Source organism: Juglans regia, chromosome 12 (genome assembly GCF_001411555.2).
Source record: "Juglans regia cultivar Chandler chromosome 12, Walnut 2.0, whole genome shotgun sequence".
NCBI classification, from domain to species: Eukaryota; Viridiplantae; Streptophyta; class Magnoliopsida; order Fagales; family Juglandaceae; genus Juglans; species Juglans regia.
In genome coordinates, this window is record NC_049912.1 from 22850817 (window position 1) to 22858856 (window position 8040).

At 37.4% G+C, this 8040-nt stretch overlaps 1 pseudogene; it reads left to right on the forward strand.

Annotated features, from left to right (window-relative positions):
• Positions 1 to 3042: 3042 nt before the first annotated feature.
• On the forward strand, positions 3043 to 7704 carry LOC108980869 (annotated as a pseudogene).
• Positions 7705 to 8040: the final 336 nt, after the last annotated feature.

The window sequence follows — 8040 nt, forward strand, 5'->3', positions numbered from 1 at the left end:
GCAAAAATATGAAAACCAAACATACAATAATATTGTTAATATTATAATTTTTTCTAATAATAGGTTTTGAACATCCAAAAGTCAATAACAAAAATACAAGAAAAGGCAAACAATGGGATCCAAAAATATCCCCGATCCAGATCTAGACTCAGATGCAAAATTGAACAACAAAAATACAGCGAAATGAAAAAAATACCAATAAAACCTTCAGATCTAGATAGAGATCAAAAATGAAAAAAATACAAAACGAAAATATATCCTAGATCCAGATGCAGATGCAAAAAGAAAAAAATTAGAACAAGACAAAAAAAAGACAATTTGGTTTACCGAGACCAATAATGGATTGACCTACCATGTAGTGACCGATAGACTAACATGGTAACAGTAAAAATAAACACCTGCACCAAAAGACCAAAAACCCTCACTTAATCGAACACAAAATAACATAATAGAATGATAAAAAAGACACAACACAACATACACGAACTTGACACGAAAGGACAAGAAAAATCATTGTTCACGCACAATAGACACTTATTATAATAGAATAGATATACCGTCCTTGGAATGGGGCTTGATCATTGGTTTAGTCGAATCATGAAATTCATATACCAAGTTCCAAAGCCTGGCATGTGAGACATCAAGGGTAGAAAGAATTTCCCTAACGTCATTTGCCAAAATAGAAATGCAATTCATATATACATACGTGTATATATATATATATATATATTAAACCCTATATACATTGATGAGCAATATTAGCTATATATACAGTTTGCATAATTTTTTTCCCAAAAAATACTGTCACAAATAAATATAATTGAATTTACTTTATATCAATTTTTCTTAATACAAGAAGATAAAATAATAAATATAGAATTGTTAATCACGTGTTTTGCACACTTGCAATAGCGTCTACTTTTGTTCTGGGTGATTCTTCTTCAACATGGAATCAAAAAGCAAGGTGTGCTCAACTCTCTTGACTAGGGGCCACTTCCAATGCCTAAGTCAGCTGCCACAAAAAATATTTCTCTAGATTAGCCAAAGTAGAGAGTATGAATGCACTTGTAGATCTTTGCTATGTTCCTTATTTGTATGTCGCTCCTAGCAAGTCTCACCTACTGCTTTCGACAGTTTGGCAGTTGTACTTCTTTGAGCGAGCATGTCGTTGCTGTTAATGTGGTAACCTGTATGAGCCTTAAGACCATTCCTGCCTATCACAGACCTGCCTCTCGAGTGGGCGTTTTGGTGCATTTAATGCAACACGCCTCCTGGGGTTCTTGATGAAACCCTTCTGACAAGAGCAGATCCTTCTTGTAGGCCTGTTGGCATGTTTTTCATGATGGGGGCTCTTATGAGCAAAAGGGGGATGACTACCCTCCTCCAGGTTTGCTCTAATCATCTCCACAATACGAGCCTTTGGATCACTTATCCGATCTTCTTGTATTGCACAATGGTCTCTGTCCTGTTTTCGGGACTCATTTCTTAACTGAGCTCATGGATTTGGCTAGAATCGCCCTTGTCAGCACTGCCCAACAATAATAATATTGTAAGGGAGTTGCTACAAACACAAAGGGATCTCACACACTGATGTGGCACACTGTGAGTGTGCCACGTCTATCAACGTTTTTTTTCTTTCTTTTTTCCCCCTTCTTGTGCGTCTCTGCCGCCTCTGCCCTTTCCGTTGCCGTCATAGTGGCCGGGGACCACCTCAAGGCCGGTAGAAGCCGCAATCGTCTCCCTTTCCCTCACGACAACGCCTCTTCCGTGCTTCTCTCCTCCCCTCCTCTCCCTTTCGCTCTCTGCATGGGAGCTGCCATCCTCCCGCTGGATGGTACCGCTTGGACCGCCAGCGGATTCTGCTGGCCCTGAGGTGGTCCCCGACCACCATAGCCACCACAGGGAGGCGGAGGTGGAGGCAGAGAGGGAGAGGGGGAGAAAGGGAGGGGAGACGCACGGGAGGAAAAAAAAGAAAAGAGAGACACGGCACCACATCAGTGTGTGGAATTTCTTTGTGTCTATAGTATCTTTCGTATTATAATAGAGATGGTAGATAATAGAAATAGAAAAGTAAGATTTTTTTTTTTTTGGTTCAGATTAGGAATATTCAGTAATTTACTTAAAAAAATTGAGTCCAGTTTGGGTCGATAAAGCCCAAAACCAAATCCATCTAAAATGCAATTGGGCTCTTACCCCCATTGAATGTCCAATAAATGGGGTTTGGATTTTGGAAACTTGGGGAGGTTGGAATGCCCACGCAATCTTGCGGATTTATTTGAAGAGTTTTTAGTCTTAAATCGCATATTTATTGGGAAAAATAAAAAATAAAAATTTATAAATAGATGTGTAGTATAAGACTGCTGAGTAAATTTTTTATATTTAAATTAGTTAACATTCTTTAATTTCTAGTTTCCATTCTCTTTTTTATTTTTTTGTACTTTAGAAATAATGACGTAAATGAAAGTCCAACTACGACTACGAGGTGTTTTTAAATTTCTTCTTTGACTTCGGGAGCTTAAAGAAGCCGCGTAAAGTTGTTAATTAATATGATCCACCGATTATAATTTTTTTTTTTTATAAAATAAGTCTAAAGTATTAAATTAAATTATATCATTATATAAACGTAAGATTTACGGGTACATTCTACAGTTCAGTTCGAGAAATAAGAAAAATAAAAATAAAAATCTATTTGCAATTTCTAAATACTGTATATGTAAATTCTTCATTAAATAAAAAAAAATATCAATTTAATAAAAAAATTATTATAATTTTAAAAAAATTTAAAGAGAAAATTAATTAGATTTAGACATGCGTACATAACATTGCTCATAAAAAAAAAATGGCGGATTGCACACGTTACCGTAATTATTCATCGACCGACAAAGGCCAGTTTACGGTGTTGACAAGTCAAAAGTCTTACAAAGACCCGCTCTCTCTACAATTTCGCAGGTGCAAAGAAGTTTCGTAACTCGTTAAAGCTATTCGTAATTTCGTAGCCGCCTCTTTACATGTGCCAGCTACTCTATAAATATCAACCAATCGACCTCACTTTTACTCTCAACACATTTTATCTTTCACCTGATCAAACACCACCCAAGATGGCTGCTTTTAGTTCAAAGAAAAATCTACTAACCCTTGTTCTGGTCGGAATATTCTTAGCCGGAGCGGTGCCTGGGTATGTGAAGGGTCAGGGCTCATGTGGCTGTGCAGCAGATGAATGTTGCAGCCAATACGGCTATTGCGGTAAGAGCGAGGATTTTTGTGGAGTGGGTTGCAAAGAAGGCCCCTGCAACGGCCCTAATGATGTCTCGGTACCTGATATTGTGACGGAGGCTTTCTTTAATGGGATACTTAATCAGGCCGCTGCAGAGTGTCCGGGGAAGAGCTTCTACACAAGAGCTGCATTCATTAATGCCCTTAATTCTTATGAACAGTTTGGCAGGGTTGGGTCTGTCGATGATTCTAAGCGTGAGATCGCTGCTTTTTTCGCCCATGCCACACATGAGACAGGAAGTAAGATCTCAATTTTCTCTAGAACTTCATTATCAAGTACATGCACACACACATATACATACATACATATACATATTTTCATGGCAAATCGAAAGTTCGAGAATCAAACTCATCAAGGTACTTGAATTTTTGGATCAAATGTTTAGCAGCATCAGCAAACCCAAATTTAGATCAAGAACTGAAACTTATAAGTCTGGCCATTTACTAATTGCAAGCTAGAATGCATCTTTGTATGTGATATATATGTTGTTTGATGATCTTGTGACGTCATCATGTTTTAATAAAATTGCTCATTTATTATAAAAATGATTATTTTCTGTTAAAAATAGTCTATTTTTATAATAAATACTCATTATCATTACAAATAATTTGTAAAAAATGCATGATTTTCATGTAGTTAAATTATAAAGATACAGATTAGGAAATGGGGTGTATTACAGTGAAAATAACTGACCTATGAATTTAAACAAATTTTTTTTGTTGTTGTTGAACATAATAGGTTTCTGCTATATAGAAGAAAGGGATGTTCCTGCCACGCAGAATTACTGCAACACAGACTACCCCCAATATCCATGCAACCCTAGCAAGCGTTACTACGGCCGAGGACCACTCCAACTAACCTGGAATTACAACTACGCTCAGGCTGGAAGTAACAATGGATTTGATGGATTAAACTCTCCTGAAACTGTTGCTACAGACGCAGTTGTGTCTTTTAAGGCTGCCTTATGGTATTGGAAGACCAGTGTTCAACAATATGTGAGCCAGGGGTTTGGAGCAACCATCAATGCCATTAATGGTGATGTTGAATGTAACGGTAAAGAACCTGAGAAGGTTCAGTCCCGTATCGACAAATACACTCAATATTGTCAACAATTTGGTGTTGCACCCGGCGATAATCTGTCTTGCTAGGATCAGGGATCTCATGTATTTTGTTATCACCATTTATTAATTACGTTTTTTTTCCCTCTTATGTTTGAAATAAAAAGAGATAAAGCTGTCGAAGCTGGTGCCAATTGCTAGTTAGCCTAGTACTAGGAACAAGGTTGAATATTGGACAGAGCTATCTCCAACGACTCTGTATTCAATGATTCATGGAGACTCATAAATAAATGAAAAAATTATAGATATAAAGAAATTTCGCCATCTTTTTTTTTTTCATCTCCTTCTCTCCCCCTCTTTCCCGTGCCTCTCCTTTTTTTCTTTTTCTTTTTTCCCGCCCGTGCCCCTCTCCAGTCTCCCCTCCACTCTCTCTCTCTCTCTCTCTCTCTCTCCCACTTCACCCTGCGCCCAGTACCCCTCCCCCCACTTGCCTTTCCCGGAGCCCCCCAGATAGCTAGACGACGTCGCCGACAGCCCTCTACTGTCAGGTATGAATCTCTGTTTGATTGTTGAGAAAATGAAAGGAGTTGAAAGGAAATGGAAGGAACTGCCAGGTATGAATCTCTCTTTGTTTGGCTGTTAAGAAAATGAAAGGAAAATAATGAATTTGCAACTTGTTCTATGTCTGGTTGTCGAGAAACTGAAAGAAATTGCAAAAAAAGATCATTGAAAGGGAGGGGGAAGAGAGAAATGGTGGAAAAAAAAAACTGTTCGTAGCGTCAACAAGGAATGGGAGCGGAGAGACGACGTTAGTGGTTTGCTGGGACTGGCTCCGACGAACGAAGTCGGCTATTTGCTGGGGACGGGAACGCTGGTTTGCAATAGTGGAAAGGGAGGGAGAGTGGGGTGCCGGAGAGGGAGAGGGAGAGGGAGAGAAAAAATTTTAATGGACGTGAAAGTTACACGTCAGTTTGTGGGATCGGGATCCCTTTGTGTCTCCCTCTAACTAACTAAATAGATAAAGACGGGCAACTACTTGATTGAAGTTAGTTCAGTACTACTAATGCAATTTAATTTTTCTTTGCAAATCAATTGTACTATATAATTTTAGGTGCAAACGGCGGGCAACTATGTAATTTTAATAAAGTGGTATTTTTATATTAATTAATTATAATATGGAACTGTAAATTACTTATAAAAAATTATATATATGTCTCAGAATTCCGTAATATTTATAAGCAATGATAATTTTTTAAAATAATACGTAGTTATTGCACATGATCATCATTTGATAATGACCAGTTTTATATTTACAGTCGATCGATATGTGGCAGTCAATCGTGATTAATAGTCAGACTATAGGTTCGGTAGTTATATTATCTATAGTCCTAAAATGTGTAAGATTTATACAGTTATTTAAAAAAAAATTGAAATTTTTTATTAAAATTTTAATTTTTTTTTATATAAATTTCATATTTATTTACTTTTTTTAAAAAAAAATTATGCGATGCCTTTACTCTTCACGATTATAAATATACTTTTTCTAAGTTAGGAGCATCTGAACTACAAGGGGCCAATTATATATAGAGAGATCAGATGCATTTCAAAGATCCAAACAAAATCGCAAGTGTCACCGTGTGCAACAGGGTAACGCTTATAATACGTTAGTCTGAAGATCATTGAACTGTTACTACATATGCACGGAAGCCACAAAACTGTTGCAAAGCTTACGCAAAAATTATCTATTTAAACGTATAGAAATAATTTATATATATATATATAATATGCAGAAAAGGCACAAAAGTCGATCTCAATTATAACACACATCCTCATCCATAATCAATCAAGCAAAGTCCAGCTCGTACTTCTTTTGAAAAGTCCAAGTCTAGTCAATGACCCGCCATTTACGCTTCCTCTGCAATTTCTCAGGTCGTTCAACGAGACTTCCTCTTCCTAAGCCATCTCCATAGACACCCGTTCTTCTTCTCCATTTTTTTTTTTCAGTCAAAGAAGAAGAGAAGGAAAATGGAAAATAGAGCAAGATACCCACCTAAAATGGCAGGTTTTAGTGCAAGGCAAGATTTACTAACCCTTATTCTACTTGGAATCTTAGCTGCAAGCACTCATGTGAAGGGTCAAAACTGTGGTTGTCCGCCAAACTTATGCTGCAGCCAATTCGGGTATTGCGGTACGACCGAGGCATATTGTGGAGTGGGGTGCAAAGAAGGCCCCTGTACTAATACTTCATCATTTGCCCAGACATATTACTGTCTGCCCTTCTTTGGAAGCTCTATCGATGTTTCGGTGGCTGATTTTGTGACGGATGATTTCTTTAATGGGATACTTAATGAGACCAGTACTGGAGGCTGTCCAGGGAAGAGCTTCTATACTAGAGCAGCCTTTCTTGATGCTGTTAGCGCGTATAAGCAGTTCGCCGCTGGTTCTGTTTATGATTCCAAGCGTGCGGTTGCAGCTTTCTTCGCCAATGTTGCACATGAGACTGGATGTAAGATCTTACTCCCCCTCTCTGATCTTTAAATATAATTATGTACATATCCTACTTACTGAAACAACCTTAATTAAATATGCAACAGAACATATCTATATCTGATTAATTTCATGTGTCGTTGATCATAGCTAGGCATACATCAGCTTAATTTGTAGCATTCTTAGTCGGTTATTGAGCTTATTGCATGCGTACATTCATGTAAAGAGAACCACATGAACCTGAAAATTGAAGTAAACTGTTTGTCTTTGAGCAGCTTTGTGCTATATAGAAGAGATAGATGGTGCTTCGCTGGACTACTGTGACAAGACCAACACACTATATCCATGTAAATCTAACAAGAAATACTATGGCCGTGGACCACTTCAGTTAACTTGGAATTATAATTATGGAGCAGCTGGAAGTGACATTGGAATCGACATATTAAACTCTCCTGAACTTGTGGCGACAGACCCTATTATTTCTTTTAAAACCGCCTTGTGGTTTTGGATGACCAATGTACACCAAAGACTAAGTCAAGGAGGATTCGGTGCAACAATTCAAGCCATTAACGGTGCAATTGAATGCAACGGTAGAAACCCTAGTGCAGTCCAATCTCGTACTGGGTATTACATCAAGTATTGCGATCTACTTGGGATTGCTCCTGGTGATAATCTCAGTTGTTAGTACGTATACACGTCTCATTTTTTTTATACCAGTTTGCTCTGGCTTAATTTATCTACGAAGATTGATCTCTTTTTCCTTGAAACCAAATTTGAAGTTTAAAATCTTTAATCTTGCCCAAATATGTTGGTTTTTGGGAAATTATTGTATTGGTTATTGGATTAATTCAATCTTATTTCAAATTAATTGGTCCCTGTTGAAATTGTGCAACAATCCATGGGTTGATGTTCATATACAAAATGAAGAAGATTGGCCCAATTATAAGTAGAGAGTTTGTAACGGTGATGAGGGAATATATATATATATATATATATATATATATATGTATTTGGTAATCAAATCTAAGCCATCCCCACTAGGTTATACGAATATGATATATGTACAACATTAACAGCATTTTGCGCCTAACTCATGATCATGATGTCAACAAAGATTGAGTAAAACTAGTGGCTCCAGCAAAAGCTTTGGGCTCTGGTTTTCGGCAAGCTAGTTTTGGCAATGTACTGGGTAAGTATATTTTCGTGCATCTTTCCGACAGA